This window comes from Ovis canadensis, chromosome 14 (genome assembly GCF_042477335.2).
Source record: "Ovis canadensis isolate MfBH-ARS-UI-01 breed Bighorn chromosome 14, ARS-UI_OviCan_v2, whole genome shotgun sequence".
NCBI classification, from domain to species: Eukaryota; Metazoa; Chordata; class Mammalia; order Artiodactyla; family Bovidae; genus Ovis; species Ovis canadensis.
In genome coordinates this window covers 51,658,346-51,679,042 of record NC_091258.1, presented here as the reverse complement: position 1 = coordinate 51,679,042, position 20,697 = coordinate 51,658,346, and the positions used below count along the sequence as shown (strand labels likewise).

Sequence of the window (20,697 nt, the reverse complement as noted above, 5' to 3'; positions counted from 1 at the left end):
AGTAACATATACATGTGTGCGTATGTGCTCAGTCACTTCAGTTGTCTCTGACTCTGCGGCCCTGCGGACTGTAGTGCGCCAGGCTTCTCTGTCCATGGGATTCTCCATGCAAGAATGCTGGAGTGGGTTTCCATGCCCTCCTCCAGAGGATCTTCCCCACCAAGGACTGAACCTACATCTCAATTTCCTGCATTGGCAGGCAGGTTCTTTACCACTAGCACCACCTGGGAAGCCCCCTAATATATACATATATATCAATATAATATTTTGTTAGAATTGTGTCATATCAATAAATATACACTGATTTACCACTATTAGAAAAAATCCACAACTTTGAATTAACTCACAAAGCCAAACAACTCTAAAATGTATTAGAGAAGCTCATCTAAAATAAAGTAATTCAATTATTAAAAATACAAGGGCTAGACAATGTATTCTATGTAAACAGAACAATAAGAAAGTAGGTAGTGCAATTCTGATATCAGACATGGTAGAACTAACACCAAAAGCACTGCATACTAAAAGGAACATTTTATGATCTAAAAGCCAATTCAAAGTAAATATAGAATAGGAATATCTATGTGCCAAATAACACAGTGAGTATCATGATAAAATAGAATCAAGGAGAAGTAAAGATGCAAACAAATTAAGAAAACAAAAAAAAGACATCAACATACCAAACTCAATATAAGCATTCCAAAAATATAAAAGGATGAGGAATATATAAACTAAACAAGTTATGTCAATATCTTTATCTTTAAACTCCTATAACAAGTGATTTCCTTTTTAAGTACATATGAAACTTTCATAAAAATTAACCAAATGCATGTGTCTCAAAGAAAGCTTCAATATGTTCCATAAAGTAGAAACAATATAAAAACATTTTGATCATACAATAGAAGTAGAAATTAAAAACAAAAGATTATTTCACCATATAGTATTAAAAGTTTGTAGCAATGTCTTTGGTGAAAGGGAAAATATAAACTGACATACTGAATGAAACAGTTAGATTTTAAACTACTAACAAGACCAAGAGCTGATGTGAATGTAGAATAACTAGAACTGTCATATGCTGTTTATTGGAAAACAAATGAAAACTTTGGGCAAAAGTTTGGTAGTATTTTAGTATGATAAACATTTATCATATAATCCCTAGGTAGTCATCCAGCAAAAGTAAAAATCTATGACCACAAAAAACCTGTAGGGAAATGTTTATGGCAGCTTTACCACTAACAGCCGAAAACCTGGGAAAAATCTGAATGTCCATTAACTGGCTAATAGATAAACAGATTATGGTACATATGTATAATGGAGTACTACTCACACACAAAATGTAATAAACTGATACATGCAACAACATGAATAAATCTTAAATTCATTTGCCAACTGAAAGAAGTCAGATATAGGCCGCATACTACAGAATTCTATTAACATGATGTTCTCAAAGTACAAACCTACAGTGGCAGATAGCAGATCAGCAGTTGCTAGGGGATAGGTATGGGACCTGAGAAATGATGATAAAGGATCATGAGGTAACTTTACAGACTTACATAAATATTCCATATCTTGATTATGGCAGTAGTTTACAACTATTTATATTTGTCAAAACTCATAGAACTATATTCCTAAAAAGCGAATTTTACCATATGTAAATTAAGCCTCAGTAAAACGGACTTCTAAAAAAGCAGCAATCAGGGAGTGGGGAAAAAAAATTACATACAGGAGAACAAAGATCAGAATGACTCCAAATAATCTTATAACACAAGGCAGAAGGCAATAGAATATTAAATTAGTACTAAAAACACAATTATATATCCATGTTAAAAATAAATCTTTTGGGCTTGCCTGGTGGTCTAGTGGTTAAGAATCTGCCTGCCAAAGCAGGGGACATGGGTTTGATCCCTGATCTGGGAGGATTCCACATGCTAGGGAGCAACTTAGCCTATATGCCACAACTACGAGGCCAGTGTTCTAGAGCCCGTGGGCTGCAGCTGCAGCTACTGAGCCCGCAGGTCCAAGAGTCCATGCTCCGCACCAGGACAGGCTACTGCAATGAGAAGCCAGTACATCTCAATGAAGAGCAGCCCCTGCTCACCTTAACTAGAGAAAGCCTACACACAGCAACGAAGACCCAGTGAAGCCAAAAATAAACAAATCTTTCAAAAATGAAAGTTAACCAAAAACATTTTCAAGTAAAAACAAAACAAAAACAGAATCCATTACCAACAAGCCATCCCATAAGCAATGTTAAAGGAATTTCTTCAGACTGAAGAAAACAAATGAAAATTTAGATCTATAAGAAGAAATGGGCTTCTCTGGTGCCTCAGATGGTAAAGAATCTGCCCACAATGCAGGAGACTCGGGTTCAATCTCTGGGTGGGGAAGATCCCTTGAAGAAGGGAATGGTTACCCACTCCAGTATTCTTGCCTGGAGAATTTCATGGACAGAGAAGCCTGGTGGGGTCACAAAGAATTGGACAACTGAGACACTGACACTTCATAAGAAGAAACAGAGTGCCAGAAATGGTAAGATGTAGGCAAATATTAATAAAATTTACACTCATTTTCTTAATTCCATTAAAACCTCCTCACAAAGAAACTGCTAGACTTGGATGGATGCATGCTGTTTTCTATCAAACCTTTAACAAAAAATAATACCAATCCTACACAAAATCTTTTAAGAAATAGAGAAGAACATAACACATCTCAAATCATTTACAGTAGTCAGACAGCATTGCCCTAATGCTAAAATCAGAAAATCACAATAAAGCAAAACAAAGACCAATCTTCTTTATGAACACTCAAAAAAAAAATTAAGATCACATTAAAAGACATAAAAGCAATCAGGATATACTATATTCATGGATGGAAAGAATGAATATGGTAAAGATGACAGTTCGTCCCAAATTAATGTAGAATATACACATCAATTCCTATCAAAGCAATTCCTGTCAAAACCTAAGAAGATTTCTCATTAAAATTAATAGAGAAAATCAAAGGGCCAAGAATAAATAAGAGAATGGCTTGGTATGGGAGTAAGGGGAGCAGTGTAACCTACAGAATATTGTTTTCTTTCAGAGATAAGGTAATTAAAATACCTTGTTATACGTGCAGGGTGAGGCAAGTGAAATAGACTAAATGAACTCAAAAACAAAGGCAAACATATATTTATAGAAACTGTATGGGAATATGACATTACCCATTCAGTGAAGAAAGGATGTCTTATTCCAGGGCTTGCAAATTTTTTCTATTAAGGGCCACATGGTTAATACAATAGTCTTTGAAGCTCATATAGTCTCTGTCACAACTACTCAATTCTGACCTTGTAGACAACATGTAAACAAGTGGATGTACCTGTGTTCTGACAGAATTTAATTTATATAAACAGATAGGGGACCAGATTTGGCCCATGGGCATGTTTTCCAAATAGCAACAAAACAACAAAAAAAATTTTTAGTTAAAATCATTTTTTACACATAAAACACAAAACTAAGTTTCAGGTGAAGTAAAGTTTTAGTGTGGGGGAAAAAAAAAACACGATGATGTAAACTATATTCAGGACAAGCTACTGGAATTTCACAATAAAAATCATTTTAATATAAGGCATCCAAAACATTAAGGCACAAAAATTAACTCTTTAGGTTGATCAAGTATTTTCCTAATTAATGATACAAAATCTCACCTGTGAATGACCTTTCTACAATTCTAGAAAGCATTTCAGTGACTTCTCTAAAATTCTTAACCCAGTGCTCATTTGAAAGTGCTAATACAACTGCTTCAAGGTTTCTCACTTTCCCACTTTCTTCAGAAAGTTAAAAGTGAAGTCGCTCAGTCGTGTCCGACTCTTTGCGACCCCGTGCACTGTAGCCCACCAGGCTCCTCCGTCCATGGGATTCTCCAGGCAAGAATACTGGAGTGGGTTGCCATTGCCTTCTCCAGTGGATCTTCCCGACCCAGGGATCGAACCCAGGTCTCCTGCATTGCAGGCAGATGCTTTAACCTCTGAGCCACCAGGGAAGCCCTAAATTTGCGTATATATGTCATATTGTACACAAAAGCTTCAAGGTTTTTCTTGCTTCTTAAAGGGGACTATGCCCGCACATCTCCCCCAACCCCAAGAAAGTTAAACTCTGTTAAACCTCGGTTCCGGAGACTGGACATACAGAAAATCAAGTTGAATTGTCAAATTAGAAAGAAAATAGAGGATTTTCATAGTTATAGACAGGGGATGTCAGATAAAATGTTATACCATAGAACTCCTTAAAGTGGTTCTGAATCTCAACTTGAAATTCAATAGATGGAGTTGTAGTGAGGGGATTAAGATCATAATAGAAGGTTAGTGAAAAGAAGACTTTTCAATGGGAGTTATTTTGTTTGTTTCGTTTTTTAATGTTTCTGATCAAGCCTCAGAGTTTCATTTTATTCCAAAAGATCTACTGGGTTCGTTCTAAGATCCAGATAGTACTCACAGTGCCAATATGAAATGTGTCAACAGGGTCCGACCAAGGACAAAGTAATCATGTTTTCGACAGGAATCCGCTCATTCAGAATCAGCAACTGGGTCAAGATCTTACATTTCTGTAGCGTTTTATACAGAGCTTGCACTTGCCGCTTTCCACGGGACATTTATCGCGTCTCAGTTGGGAACAAGTGGACAGCAGCATCCTATTCCTTGATAAGGAAAGTTCGGGACGCAGTTTGTGAGATGTGGGGCGCTCCCCAGGTCGCTCGGGAGTTTCCCACCCTATCACGGGCAGGTAGAAAGTTCCTGACAGTGTGGCTGATGGAGAGCAGAATATAACTAGGAAAGAGGTGGAGAGAGGAAGGAGGCGGGAGTCAAGTACGCTTGGGGGAGGTGTAAGCACGTCAGTGTTGGAGGGTTGCTACTGAGGAGGGTTGGAAGGTGAGAGGCACCCGTTCATGAAAGAAAAGTGAGGGGAGACTCCCTCCTGGAGCGACAGAAGGTGGGCGGGAGCGTCGTCTCTGAGACGCGAGGAAAACGTCGTGAGGGAAGAATCTAGAGGCTGTGAGGAGAACGGTGAGCCAGCCTCAGTAAGGGAAGTTCCAGCCCGACTCAAGTCCCCCGTCTCGAGGAGACCTGTTTAACGCAGCGCCCCTGCTCCTCGGCCGCCCTTTTCGTCATTCTCCCCTCAGGGTCTCTCACCACCGAGTTTGTTGGCTCCTGCAAGACGCCCAGCACCATTGTCACCTCATGAACTGTCCGCGCCACAAATTCAAATCAGAGTTCCAGAACCTAGCGCTCCGAACTTCTCCCAGAGTGAAGGACAAATGGACCAATGGAAGCCCGCTGGCTACAGACGTACAAGGTGGTGGGCGGGACGAAGGGTCGGGGTGGGCAGAAGAGCGTTGTCCTGACGACGGCTTCCGGTGCTGCGGTGACTTACCGCCGGAAGGCGAGAGTCCGCGGGAAAAGCGGTCTTGTTAGGTGGTCACTGTGGCTTGGGGCGGTCCCGTCAGGAGTAACCGCGGGCCTGTGCCACGGTCACGCCACTGGCCTTCGTTTCCTTTAGCCTTCTCGCTCACCAAAAGATTTTCCCGTCCAGTTATAAAGTGCAAGTTGTTTCCCAAAGGTAAGCGTGTAGTATAACACCACTCCCTTGTTTTTTGAAGGTAACAGAAACTTGAGTCCACTTTGTCACCAGGGAGTGGGTACTAAAAAAAAAAAAAAGAAAACAGTGAAAATTGGATTTCTAAACATTTAGTAAAGTGTTACCGTGTGCATTTTTACTGTATTGTACGCAGTTTGTAGTCTTGAAATATTGGGTGCAATTTTATTTACAATTAAATTTAAAATTCTAGTTCTTTAGGACCCGCAAATTTCATCTGAACCGGGTATATTAAAGACCTTTAATTTTAAAAATTTATGTAACCATCTAGAAGCTTCTCTAACTTAAGTTCTTAATCTCCCATAAATCTCAAGTTAGATGGTATAAGATGGGCAGGTTCTTTGAGTCCAGATCATTACAAGAATCAGACTAATTCAGCTGAGGTGCCTCCTTTCATAGAGAATCACTTGAATCTAAAATAATTGCAACCAGATGCTTAGCATGGCTCCTTTAGTTCAGTGTGTATCTCTTGGCGATAATGGTCTCACTTCAGTCTCTCCTTTATGGCAGAAAGTAAGCACTGTTGAAATGATGGAGGAAACATAAGGCTTTTTACAGACAATTATTAAAAAAAAAAAAACAGCTTTGAAACACATCTTTTAACAAAAGTCGTTAAATTCTTGTCACCAAAATCTAAAAGGAAAAGTTCATAATTTATCTGCTTATCAAGAAGAATTTCTTTCTTTACACTTAAGGAAACATTTATGAAAGCTTAGATCTATATGTTTAGGTTCCTGCCAACCCTTTTCTTAAAATTCCAACTTCAAAACTCCCTGCTAATGAGCACTTTTCCAGCAGCTTGGATGAAACATTCTGAATAACTTCTTCAGCCTGGAGGTTAGAAATTTCATTAAATAAAAAATTAAATACATTAGAATACTTAGGTATGAAACATTAACGAACTGAGTAACATTCTTCAGAAGAAGAAGCACTTAAGAAAACATAGGCCACCTGCATTGTGGAGCCATCTAAAATGATGAGATTTGATAGATAGGCAAGAGATCAAAAAATGGCCAAATTTCAAAAGAGAATGTTCTGTGAACTGCTTATTGCCCTCATAGACCATTTGAAAATAAAACCAACTCTCAGCACGAAGCCCAAGAGGCATTAGAGATGAACTAGACTATCCTTTGGATGTCAGTATTGTACTGAAAAAGTCAGTTACACTGTTATTTATCTGCAGGGGGAAATGCCTAAATTTTATAAGGATTTAGAACTTTTAATTTAAAAGTGTATAGTGACTATAGAGTTTAGAAAGGAGACTTGAATCTAAGATGAACTTGGGAAAACAATGTTTTCTGTAGTAGCATCTGACGTTGTACTCTCCATTCCTCTTACTTAAATGTCTTCTTACTCCTGCTTTTTTGAATCTTTGAATGCCCAGGACAAATTCTGAGTTTTTCTGATCAACTCGTAGTTAACTGTCTCCTTCAGAACACCTATAGAATTAAAAATACACTGTTTATTTGGCTTTTTTTCTTTCCATTTAGGCCTGGTAATGTTTTTCTCATTTATGTTGATGAATATCTTACATATAACTTGCCTTATCTGTTGGATTCTAAGCTACTTAGAGTTGTATTCACCACTGTACATGGCAGAATGACTTGAACATGGTAAACATCATTCTTTTCAATATCTTTTTTTCGGCTCTGTTGGGTCTTAATTGCAGCACGTGGGATCTTCATTGCCAAGTGTTGGATCATTATTGGCAGGTGCGGGCTCTTCGTTGCAGCCTGTAGGATATAGTTCGCTGACCAGGGATTAAACTTGTGCCCCCTGCATGGAGGCTTAATCGCTGGACCACTAGGGAAGTCCCAGTAAACATAATTCTGATGTAAAAATGCCACTGTTAAGATTAATATTAAATATAGTGGCATCTGCATTAGTTTGCTAGGTTTGCTATAACAGAATACCACAGGCTGAGGGCGTAAACAACAGAAATTTATTTTGTCACAATTCTGGAGGCTGGAAAGTTCAGTACTAAGGTGTTAGCGGGGATAATTTCATTCTGAGGCTTCTCTCCTGGATGTGTAGTTTTGCCTTTGTCTTCACATGGTCTTTAATTCATGCCCATCTGTGTCCAGATTTCTTCTTATAAGGACATCAGTCATACTGGATTAGGGCCCATCCAAAAGACCTCATTTTAATTTACTTACCTCTTTAAAATCCTTATCTCCAAGTATAGTTGCGTTCTGAGGTTCTGGGGATTAGGACTTCAGAATATGAATTTGGGGGTACACAGTTCAGTCCATACAATAATCAACATTCAGAAAGCAGAAATGATTGGCAGTAGTTGTCCATTAGCACTCTCTTCTTTATACCTGTAGATAACATAATTGTGTACATCAAGTTTGTGTAAGATAATAGGGAATGGAAGTGAATGTCGCTCAGTTGTGTCCAACTCTTGGCGAATTCTCCAGGCCAGAATACTGGAATGGGTAGCCTGTCCCTTCCCCAGGAGATCTTCCCAACCCAGGGATCGAACCCAGGTCTCCTGCATTGCAGGTGGATTGTTTCCCAGCTGAGCCACAAGGAAAGCCCAGGGAATGGAAGAGCCTGTGGTAAATCAGAGAATATTTGCCAAAGACTTTCAAATTGAAGTTTGTCAAAAAACAGAAAACACAACCCACACACATACACCAGCATGCCACACAATCCTGGGTCATCCAAACAAATAAACAGAACAACAAAACAAGCAGGCTGATTGGTTTTGGCTCACAGGGGGGTGGTTTACAAAAACCACCAGCATACTTCATTTGGAATCTATAACCTCTTAAGTGGATACTGGACATGGTATGTTTTTCCATATCCAAAAGATGTTTTCCCCAGACCCCGTTGGTTCACACATAACTTTAAGCACCTACTTTGTTGAAGGAATTGTACTAAGTGCCTCACTGAGGTTAAATCCATAAATTTGTCCACATATATCCGATGTTACAAGGACATCCAGTTTTTGATTAAATTTATAAAAAGACGTGGGCTTCCCAGGTGGCCCAGTGGTAAAGAATCTGTCTGCGAATGCAAGTTCGATCCTTGGGTTGGGAAGATCCCCTGGAGAAGGAAACAGCATCCACTCCAGTATTCTTGCCTGGGAAATCCCATGGACAGAGAAGCCTGCTGGGCTACAATTCACAGGGTAGCAAAGAATCGGACACGACTTAGTGACTAGACACCACCACCACCATATGCACAACCATGCATAATTTAGTATTTTGAATGGTACAGGTTTATCCTATAAGTGAATTAGAACTCTGAAAAAAAAAGTCTTTATGAGATTATGTGCTCTGATAAGGTCAAGGCTCTGATCTTAAGTACAAGTGGAGAGGACAGGACACATATATGAAAATAATTATAATGCAAGATAAAAATGAGACCATAGGAGAGTTATAAAGTACTGTGGGAAATTAAAGGAGGAAAAGATTTCTTCAAGGTTGGCGTATTACTAAAGGTATTTAATACAGTTAGAATTATTCTTTTTTATAGTACTTGGTACTTTGAATATAGCATTAATCAGTGTGTTGTATCTGAAGAAACAAGACTCCAGTATTCTTGCCTGGAAAATCCCATGGGCAGAGGAGCCTGGCAGGCTACATTGCCATGGGTTTACAAAACAGTTGAACATGACTTGGTGACTAAACAACAACAAATGTCTTATATGTTATTTGCATATGTTCACATTTCCCCAGTACAATCTGAAATATTCAAGAACATTTTGATCTTTATATGCTCCAGTCTAGTGGTGTTTAGGGAGAAGGCAATGGCACCCCACTCCAGTACTCTTGCCTGGAAAATCCCATGGATGGAGGAACCTGGTAGGCTGCGGTCCATGGGGACGCTAAGAGTCGGACACAACTGAGCGTCTTCACTTTCAATTTTCACTTTCATACATTGGAGAAGGAAATGGCAACCCACTCCAGTATTCTTGCCTGGGTAATCCCAGGGACGGGGGAGCCTGGTGGGCTGCCGTCTATGGGGTCACACAGAGTCGGACATGACTGAAGCGACTTAGCAGCGGCAGCAGTGTTGTTTAAAATATCAGGGTCACCTGGGTAACTTTTTTTTTTTTTTCACTTAGAAGATAATTGCTTTACAGCGTTCTGTTAGTTTCTGCTATGCTGCGTGAATCAGGTATCAGGTCAGGTTAGTTGCTCAGTCGTGTCCAACTCTTTGCAACCCCATGGAGATCTTCTCCTGCTTAATGATTCAGATTATCAGCCCCACTTAGAACCTTCTGCCTTGAAGCACCTGGTATATAGTACGCTCTCAATAAGTTCTTGTCACATTAAATGATTGGAGCTGTGATTTAGTAAGATTAATAAGGCCCCTGTGTGTAGGATGAATTAGAGTGGAAAATATCCTAGAGGCAAGGAAATCCTATTACGCAAGTCCAGCTAAGAGATGAAGCAGACTAGAGTAGAGGCCATAGAATAGATGAGAAACATTGAAAAGGTAAGTCTACAGAACTAGGTAAACTTTATATAAGGCACTAGTTTGCAAAACAGTGTGGCTAAAATTTACATGTTTATTTCATAAGCAGGTTGCTGGACTCTGTATGAACTCCTGTTTGGTTGGTCCAGGGTGAAGCACATGAATTTGCATATTAAAAAAAATTTATACTGGAGTATAGTTGATTAACAGTGTTGTGTTACTTTCAGATATACAACAAAGAGATTCAGTTATGCTTATTCATATATCCTTTTCTCATTTAGATTATTACAGAATATTGAGCAGTACTGTGCTATTAAGTAGGTCCTTGTTGGTTATCTGTTTTAAATATAATTGTCTGTCCCCAATTCCCAATCTGTCCATTCCCCACCTTTCCCCTTTGGTAATCATAAATTCATTTTCTAAGTCTGTGCGTCTGTTTCTGTTTTGTAAAAAGTTCATTTGTATCAATTTTTTTTAAGATTCTGCATACAAGTGGTATCATACAATATTTGTCTTTCTCTGACTTCACTTGTTAAGATAATCTCCAGGTCCATCCATATTGCTGCAAATGGCATTATTTCATTCTCTCTCTTTTTTTAAGACTAATAATGCTGTTGTATATATGCACCACATCTTCTTTACCCATTCATCTATTGATAAATATTTAAGTTGCTTCTATGTCTTGGCTATTGGAAATAGTGCCACTATGTATATTCTGGTACATGTATCCTTTCAAACCTTTTTTTTTTTTTTTATATGAGCCCAGGAGTGGGAATGCTGAATCTTATGGTAGCTCTGTTTTTAGTTTCTTAAGGAACCTCCACACTTTTCTCCATAATGGCTGTTTAGTTCAGTTCAGTTGCTCATGTCCAACTCTTTGCGACTCCATGGACTGCAGCTCGCCAGGCTACCCTATCCATCACCAACTCCCGGAGCTCGCTGAAACTCATGTTTATTGAGTCAGTGATGCCACCCAACCATCTCATCCTCTATTGTCCCCTTCTCCTCCTGCCTTCAATCTTTCCCAGAGTCAGGGAAAGATTCTGTGAGTCAGTTTTCCAGTGAGTCAGTTCTTCACATCAGGTGGCCAAAGTATTGGAGCTTCAGTATTAGTCATTCCAATGAATATTCAGGACTGATTTCCTTTAGGATTGACTGGTTGGATCTCCTTGCAGTCCAAAGGACTCTGAAGAGTCATCGCCATCACCACAGTTCAAAAGTATCAATTCTTTAGCGCTCAGCCTTCTGTATGGTCCAACTCTCACATCCATACATGACTACTGGAAAAAACCATAGCTTTGACTATAGGGACCTTTGTTGGCAAAGTAATATCTCTGCTTTTTAATATGATGTCTAGATTGGTCATAGCTTTTCTTCCAAGGAGCAAGCGTCTTTTAATTTCATGGCTGCAGTCACCATCTGCAGTGATTTTGGAGCTCAAGAAAATAAAGGCTGTCGCGGTTTCCATTTTTTCCCCATCTATTTGCCATGAAGTGATAGGACTTGATGCCATGATCTTAGTTTTCTGAATGTTGAGTTTTAAGCCAACCTAGTCACTCTCCTCTTTCACTTTCATCAAAAGGCTCTTCAGTTCCTCTTTGCTTTCTGCCATAAGGGTGGTGTCATATGCGTATCTGAGGTTATTGATATTTCTCCCGGCATAATGGCTGTACCAATTTACATTCCCACCAACAGTGTAGAAGGATTTCCTTTTCTCCACACCCTCTGCAGCATTTATTGTTCATAAACTTTTTGATGATGGCTGTTCTTACTCCTATGAGGTGATATCTTACTGTACTTTGGATTTACATTTCTCTAATAATTAGTGATGTTTAGCATCTTTTCAGGAGAAGGCAATGGCACCCCACTCCAGTACTCTTGCCTGGAAAATCCCATGGACGGAGGAGCCTGGCGGGCTGCAGTCCATGGGGTCACTAGGAGTTGGACACGACTGAGTGACTTCACTTTCACTTTTCACTTTCATGCATTGGAGAAGGAAATGGCAACCCACTCCAGTGTTCTTGCCTGGAGAATCCCAGGGACGGGGGAGCCGGTGGGCTGCCGTCTCTGGGGTCGCACAGAGTCGAACACGACTGAAGCGACTCAGCAGTAGCAGCAGCAGCAGCATCTTTTCATGTGCCTCTTGGCCATCAGTATGTCTTCCTTGGAGAAACGTCTGTTGAGGTCTTTTTTCGAGCTTTTTGATGGACATGAGCTATTTGTAAATTTTGAAGATAAATTGTTTGTCGGTTGCTTCATTTCAAGTATTTTCTCCCATTCTGTGGGTTATCCTTTTTTTGCCATCCTGGGATATAGTCAGGATGTGGGCTCTGCTGCACTCTTTTTTTAAAAAAAATTAAAATGTACTTATTTTTGGCAGTGCTGGGTCTTTGTTGCTTAGTGTAGGCTTTCTGTAGTTGTGGCAAGTGGGGGCTACTCTTCGTTGCCATGCGTGGGCTTCTTATTGCGGTGGCTTCTCTCGTTGCAGAGCACAGGCTCCAGGTGCTCCAGCTTCAGTAGCTGCAGCACGTAACTCACGTAGTTGCACTCATGGGCCCTTGAGTGCACAGGCACTAGGCTCGGTCATTACGGCAAAAGGACTCACTTTCTCTATGACATGTGGCATCTTTTCCTACCTGGAATCGAACCCTTGTCCCCTGCATTGGCAGGCGGTTTCTTATCCACTGTGCAACCAGGGAAGTGCTGTCTTTTTGTTTATGGTTTCCAATGCTCTGCACAGGTTTTTTAGTTTAATTTGGTCCCATTTGTTTATCTTTTGTTTTTATTTCAATTACTGTAGGAGATACTGCTGCAACTTAAGTCAAAGAGTGTTCTGCTTATGTTTTCCTGTAAGAGTTTTCTCACTTTCTTTCTTTCTAGCTGTACTGAACCTTCATTCCTGCACGTGGGCTTTCTTTAGCTGTGGCAAGTGGCAGCTTCTTGTTGATGAACTTGGGTTCTAGGCGTGCAGGCTTCAGTAGTTGCAGCAAGTGGGCTCAGTAGTGGTGTTGAATGAAAGTGAGAGTGGACACCTTTGTCTTGTTCCTGATCTTGGAGGAAATGCTTTCAGCTTTTCACCATTGAGAATGATGTTTGCTGTGTGTTTGTCATATGTGGACTTTATTATGTTGAGGTAGGGTCCCTCTATGCCCACTTTCTGGTGAGTGGTTTGTTTGTTTGTTTGTTTTAATCATAAATGGGTGTTAAATTTTGCCAAAAAGCTTTTTTCTGCATCTGTTGAAATGATCATTTGGTTTCTATTCTTCAATTTGTGGATGTGGTCTATCACACTAATTGATTTGCAAGTATTGAAAAATTCTTGATTCACCGGGATAAATTCCACTTGATCATGGTGCATTATCTGTGTAACATATTGTTGGATTCAGCTTGCTAGTATCTTGTTGAAGATTTTTGTGTGTATGTTCATCAGTGATATTTGCCTATAATTTTCTTTTTGTGTGATATCTTTGGTTTTGGTAATGGGTGGTGGTGGCCTCATAGAATGAGTTTGGGTGTATTCCTTCCTCTGTGAGGGTTTTTTTTTTTTTTTTTGCAGGGGAGGGGAGATGTTCAGGATAGGTGTTAATTCTTCTCTAAATTGTGATTTTATTCTCATGTGTTCTGCCTGGAGTTTGCTGTGCATCTTCGAGCTATAGACTTATATTTTAATCAATTTTGGCAGGTTTGTTTAGTATTTTGTCAAATATTTTTTCTGTACTTTTCTCTTTTTTCCTTTTCCTCTGGGACTCCAATTTTAAGCATGCTGCTACTAAGTTGCTTCAGTCGTGTCCGACTCTGTGCGACCCCATAGACGGCAGCCCACCAGGCTCCCCCGTCCCTGGGATTCTCCAGGCAAGAACACTGGAGTGGGTTGCCATTTCCTTCTCCAGTGCATGAAAGTGAAAAGTGAAAGTGAAGTCGTTCAGTTGTGTCCGACTCTTAGCGACCCCATGGACTGCGGCCCACCAGGCTCCTCTGTCCATGATTGCCTAATTTTGAACACACACATCATTAATCTGCTACCTTTTTTCATATTTTTCTTTCTGTGTGCTTCGGTTTAGGCAATTTCTGTTGAATTGTCTTCAAAGTTATCGATCCTTTCTTCTACACTATTCAACCTGCTGTTCAGTGATTTCATTAATCATTTTGGATATTATATTTTTCAGTTCTAATGTTTCCATTTGATTTTTAATTATGGTTTTTATATCTTGACTGGAATTCCTCATGTTTTTACTCTGACTCATCATCACTCGAAAACTGCTGAAATTTCTACTTGGTTCCTTTAGTCTTTTGTCTGTAACTTTCTTGTAGGTTTCATGGACATCTGCTAGAATGGAGAAAGAATTAGGTAATATTCTTTCAAAAATTATTTCTGGTATTTTAATATTGTGTAAAATTATGGGCTGTGGTGGGCATGAAAATGTCCTACTTCCACGTCTTTCTTCAGGGACCATAACTGACTGGTGGATTCAGGTACTGGGATGTTTTGGAGCCCATTCCCATATTCATGTCAAGGCCATGATTCCCAAGTGATCCTTCCAGGCCATGAGTCCATATGGTGCCCATTGTAATCCAGGTTCTTTCCTATAACATAAGGGACTGTGTTAATGGACTATTTTGTCAAAGGGCTCCCATTTGACTGGTCCAAAACCTTAGATGTTTAGCAGCCTGAGACTCTTCCTACCCAGTTCTCTCTCTTTCCATTTTTTCCTTCATAGGCATCCTAAGGCTTTCTTGCCCCACTTTGGTCCCTCTTTGTTGCCTTTCACAGGTAAATCCTGTAGTAAGTGTGTCGCATGCTCAATCCCATGTTTGCATCTGCTTTTTGGAAGACCCAGACTAATACATAGAGTCAAACTATTAACAGAAAATTGACCAAAGTTGACTTTTTAAAAAGAATATTTTTTAGGGAAAAATACCAAATAGCATATGTAGCAGATACTCCCTCCTTTATGAGGTAGAACTTTATTTCCATCTGCTTGGATATGGGCTGGATTTAGTAATTTGATCCTAATGAATAGAGAGGAATTTACCAGTCCTTTTTTTTTTTTCTACCTCCTCCCCGACACACAAACACACACATGAACATTTTTCTTGACACTCTCCCCCACACTCCTGATGAAGTTTTAATATCATAACTATACTTTATCTGTTTATGTATTATATGAATATCAATGTTTAATGCATAATAGAGTAAAATTTCCCCCCAAGATCAAATTTTTATTCCTTTAGGGGCATTGTAATAACCCTTACAGAGAATGCATGAGGTAGAATATAGATAGGGAAATTTTCTAACTTACTCCAGAGGAAGCTGGCAAGTGATCAAACAAGTGATCAGAGTTTATATCACCAAGGGTAATATCATGTTAACACCCTATACCTCAAGTATGATGAAATGCAAAGGGTATTTTTAACCTTTGTGATAGTCTACCCAAAAAGCTGTAACCCCAGTCTTATTGTGAGAGAACATTAGACAAACCAAAAATGAGGGACATTCTGTAAAATATCTGACCAGTACTCTTCAGGAGTGTCATGGTAATGAACATACAAGACTGAGAAATTGTCACGTATCTTTGAGATTATGGAGACATGACTGCTAAATGCAATGTCCTAGATCATATAAGGGAACACACTCTATGATCTTTGTAACTTTGTAACTTTTCTGTAAATTTAAAATTATTCTAAAATTAAAAGTTAAAAGCGCATGAAAAAAGTAAAAACCGTAGTGTCATCAGTATTCATTATATGAAAATAGTGATTCTAGTATTAAAAGAAAAGTAAATATGTAGCAATTACTAGAACTATAAACATTGAGCTAAACTTAAAATATCAGTTTTCTACATATAGTACTAGTAAATGAAAAAATATGGTACATGTATTTATCAAATTTAGTGAAGCCTATGATGCAGTGTCTCATGACATCTATGCACAATTAATTCAGATTGTCCTGGATATAAGCAGAGTCACACGGATTCAAAACTGGCTGCAGAATCATAAAAAATATTGATAAACCATAAATGGAAATGGATCAAGTTGGGGAATATGTGTAGGTGCTGCCGAGATCTGTATTTTGTCCTGTCTTATATAGCAGCTGCATTAATGATGTAGAAGAAGGAGTATAACTAATGTTAATGAAATTCACAGATGATATTAAATTGGCAGGTGATGCAAATAACAGTAAGAGCAGCAAAGCTATATAAAGGTACCCAGAGAGCTCAGAAATATGGAGTGGAAACAACAAAATGAGATTCTGCCCCTTCAAAATAGAAACTACAACTGCTTTAGGAGAAAAACAATAAAATAGGTATTCAAAGGGAGAAAAATCTGAAAGTCATTAAATGATCAAAAGGCCTAAGGGTGAAAATGAATTATAAAGTGGATACGAATTTATGACGTAGTGATTTTGAAGATTATGGCTATGTATACTGCTTGCTACAGAGAAAGAACAGGAGAATCTGTTCTTCATACTAATGGTAAAATGACATCAAAAGACAGAACTCGTTCTGTGTCAAGTTGGTGCCTAACTGCCATCAACAGAATATGGGTAGTAATAAAAATGATTAAGCTGTGAACACTACAGAGAAGTATAGTCATCATCAGCAAATTATACTGAGCTATTTGACTAGTCTTGCCATTCGTAGTTGCTGATTCTACTTCATATCCCATGTAGGTGACCCTTCCTTCAAGATATATAACTTAAGCTAAACCTCAGAGCAGTTTACCTAACTCTTTAATCTTCTCCCCTCTATTCCAAATTAAATTTACAAGCTGCTTCTTTCTAATATGTTCTCATTTTAATTTATATTCAGTTATGTATAGGATTCCTTGATTGCTCATTAAAGCTGACTTCTGCCTTCGTCACATCTTCATCTAAATGCTGCAAACCTTATTTGCAAATTCATGCATATGCCCCTGCCCGCAGCCACAGAACAAAGAGCATAAGCAAGAGTAACATCTGAGGAGATTATTGGAATTAATACTTAAGTAAATAACAACCAAAATAAATAAACCACAGATCAGAATTCCTGTAGCAATGCAATATTCTAATGATCATAGCATGAATCAGATTGCCCCAAGATGTTATCATCCATTGGCAAGAAGTCATGTAGAATAATAATAAATCTCTTTTTCAGGATGACCACATATGCTTATAAAGTGTTACAAAATACTTTTTTTTTTTGCATTTGGTGTCTTTTTAAAAAATAACTTTATTGGTGTATACTTGATTTACAACATTGTGTTACTTTCAGGTGTACAGCAAAGTGGACCAGTTATACATGTGTCCCCTCTGTTTAGATTCTCTTTCCATATAGCCATTACAGAGGTACTGAGTAGAGTTCCCCATGCTATACAGTGTGTCACTATCAGTTATTTTATACATAGCAGTATGTATGTGTCTCCTGGAGGAGGGCATGGTAACCCACTCCAGTATTCTTGCTTGATGAATGCCGTGGATGGAGGAGCCTGGCAAGCTATAGTCCCTAGGATCATACAGAGTTAGGCACAACTGAAGTGACTTTGCTTGCATGCATGCATGTATATGTCAGTCACAATTTCCCGGTTTATCTCTCCCTCCCTTAACCCTGGTAACCATAAGTTTGTTTTCTACATCTGTAACACCGCTTCTGTTTTGTGGATAAGCTCAATTGTACCTTTTTATAAAATTCCACAGTAAAAAAATAATAATTTGCCTTTTTTTTTGTCTGAGTTCACTCATTATGATAATCTCTAGGTCTTTTCATGTTGCTTCATTGGGCATTGTCTTGTTCATTTTTATGATTAATATTTCACTGTATACATGTACCATATCTTTGTCCATTCCTCTGTCAGACAGGTTGCTTCCATGTCTTGGCTGTTGTAAATAGTGCTGCAGTGAACATTGGGGTGCATGTATCTTTTTGAATGTATGGTTTAGCTCTGGATATATGCCCAGGACTGGGATTGCTGGATCATAAGGCAGTTCTATTTTTAATTTCTTAAGGAACCTCCATGCTGTTCTCAGTAATGGTTGTACTAATTTACATTCCTACCAACCGTTATATAAGAGAGTTTCCTTTTCTCCACACCGTCTCCAGTATTTATTGTTTGTATGTTTTTGATGATGGCCATTCTGACCTGTGTGAAGCGATGTCTCATTATAGTTTTGATATTGTTGCTGTTGTTGAGTCACTCAGTTGTGTCCGACTTTGCATCCCCATGGACTGCAGCACGCCAAGCTTCACTGTCTTTTACCGTCTACCGGAGCTTGCTCAAACTCATGTCCGTTGAGTCACTGCTGCCATCCAGCCATCTTGTCCTTTGTCGTCCCCTTCTCCTCCTACCTTCAATCTTTCCCAGCATTAGGGTCTTTTCTAATGAGTCAGCTCTTTACATCAGGAGGCCAAAATAACGGAGCATCAGCATCAGTCATTCCAGTAAATATTCAGTGTTGATCTCCTTTAGGACAGACTGGTTTGATCTCCTTGCAGTCCAAGGGACTCTCAAGAGTCTTCTCCAACACCATAGCTCAGAAGCAACAATTCTTTGGTGTTCAGCTTTCTTTATGGTTCAACTCTCACATCCATACATGACTACTGGAAAAACCATAGCTTCAACTACGTGGACCTTTGTCGGGAAAGTAATGTTTCTGCTTTTTAATATGTTATCTAGGTTTGTCATAGCTTTTCTTCCAAGGAGCAAGTTTTGATTTGCATTTCTCTAATAATTAGGTTTTTAGCCATCTGTATGCCTTCTTTGGAGAAATGTCTAATGAGATCTTCTGTCCATTTTTTCTTTGGGTTGTTTTTTGTTGTTGAGCTACATGAGCTGTTTGTATGTTGTGGAAATTAATCACTTATAGGTTATTTCATTTGCAAACATTTTCTCCCATTCTGAAGGTTGTCTTTTAATTTTTTTCAGGGTTTCCTTTGCTGTGCAAAATCTTTTAAGTTTAATTAGGTCCCAATTATTTATTTTTGTTTTTATTTTCATTAAGAGGTGTGTTAAAAAATTCTATGACTTAATGATGAAGAATATTCTGTGTTTTCCTACAATAGTTTTATAGATCTGGTCTTTAGGTTTTTAATCCATTTTGAATTTATTTTTGTGTATGGTGTTAAGTAGTGTTCTAATTTCACTCCTACGCATGCAGCTGTCAGTTTTACCAGCACCACTTATTGAAGAGATTGTCTTTTCTCCACTGTATATTCTTGGCTCCTTTGTCATAGATTAGGTGACCATAGCTGTGTGGGTACTCTGGATTTTTTTATCCAGTTTCATTGATCTATATGTCTGATTTTATGTCAGTACCATACTGTTTTTTAAATGTTTTAAATTAAGTAATTATTTTTGGCTGCACTGGGTCTTCATTGCTGCACGTAGGCTTTCTCTAGTTGTAGCATGCAGGCTCTGGAGCTTGCAGACTTGGTTGTTGTGGCTTGTGGACTGTAGAGTGTGGGCTCAATAATTACAGCACGTGGGCTCGATTGCTCCATGGCCTGTAGAATCCTGCCGGACTAGGAATTGAACCCATGTCCCCTGCATTGGCAAGGGGATTCTTTATCACTGGACCACCAGGGAAGCCCCGTTGAAAGATTTTTAGTAGCAGTTTCAATTCCAGTACTTTTAATTAGTCTGTTCATTATTTTATTTCTTCCTGCTCAGTCTTGGAAATCTGTACCTTTATTAAGAATTTGTCCACTTCTTCTAGGTTGTCCACTTTATTGGCATATAGTTGCTTGTACTAGTCTCTTATGATCCTTTGTATTTTTGTGGGGTCCCTTGTAACTTCTCCTTTTTCATTTCTAATTTTATTGATTTGAGTCCTCTCCCTTTTATTTGATGACTCTGGCTAAAGGTTTATCAATTTTGTTTATCTTGGAGAACCACCTTTTACTTTTACTGATCTTTTCTATTATTTTCTTCGTCTCTATTTCATTTATGCTGTGATTTTTATGATTTCTTTCTACTATGGGTTTTGTTTGTTCTTCTTTCTGTAGTGGCTTTAGGTGTAAGGTTCAGTTCAGTTCAGTAGCTCAGTCATATCCAACTCTTTGCGACCCCACAGACTGCAGCATGCCAGGCCTCCCTGTCCATCACCAACTCCCAGAGTTTACTCAAAGTCATGTCCATTGAGTCAGTGATGCCATCCAACCATCTCATCCTCTGTCATCCCCTTCTCCTCCCGCCTTCAATCTTTCCCAGCATCAAGGTCTTTTCTAATGAGTCATTTCTTTGCATCAAGTGGCCAAAGTATTGGAATTTCAGCTTCAGCATCAGTCCTTCCAATGAATATTCAGGACTGATTTCCTTTAGGATGGACTAGTTGGATCTCCATGCAGTCCAGGGGACTCTCAAGAGCCTCCTCCAACACCACAGTTCAAAAGCATCAATTCTTTGGTGCTCAGCTTTCTTTGTAGTCCAACTCTCACATCCATACATGACAACTTGAAAAAACCATAGCTTTAAAGCTATGGTTTTAAAGTTAGGATATTTGAGATTTTTGTTTCTTGACGTAAGATTGTATTGCTATAAATTTCCCTCCTAGAACTGCTTTTGCTGCCTCCCAAGGATTTGGATTGTCATGTGTTCGTTGTCATTTGTCTCTAGATATTTTTTGATGTCCTCTTTGATTTCTTGAGTGTTCCATGGGTTATTTGGTAAC

The 20,697-nt window shown here is 38.9% G+C and overlaps 1 long non-coding RNA gene across 1 annotated transcript in view; it reads left to right on the top strand.

The window, feature by feature from the left end:
* Positions 1-4,863: 4,863 nt before the first annotated feature.
* Positions 4,864-20,697, top strand: part of LOC138418675 (uncharacterized) — a 139,098-nt gene continuing 123,264 nt past the window's right edge. Inside the window, exon 1 of the long non-coding RNA XR_011248676.1 lies at positions 4,864-5,591. This is a non-coding gene — a long non-coding RNA (uncharacterized lncRNA). The remainder of the gene's footprint in view (positions 5,592-20,697) is intronic.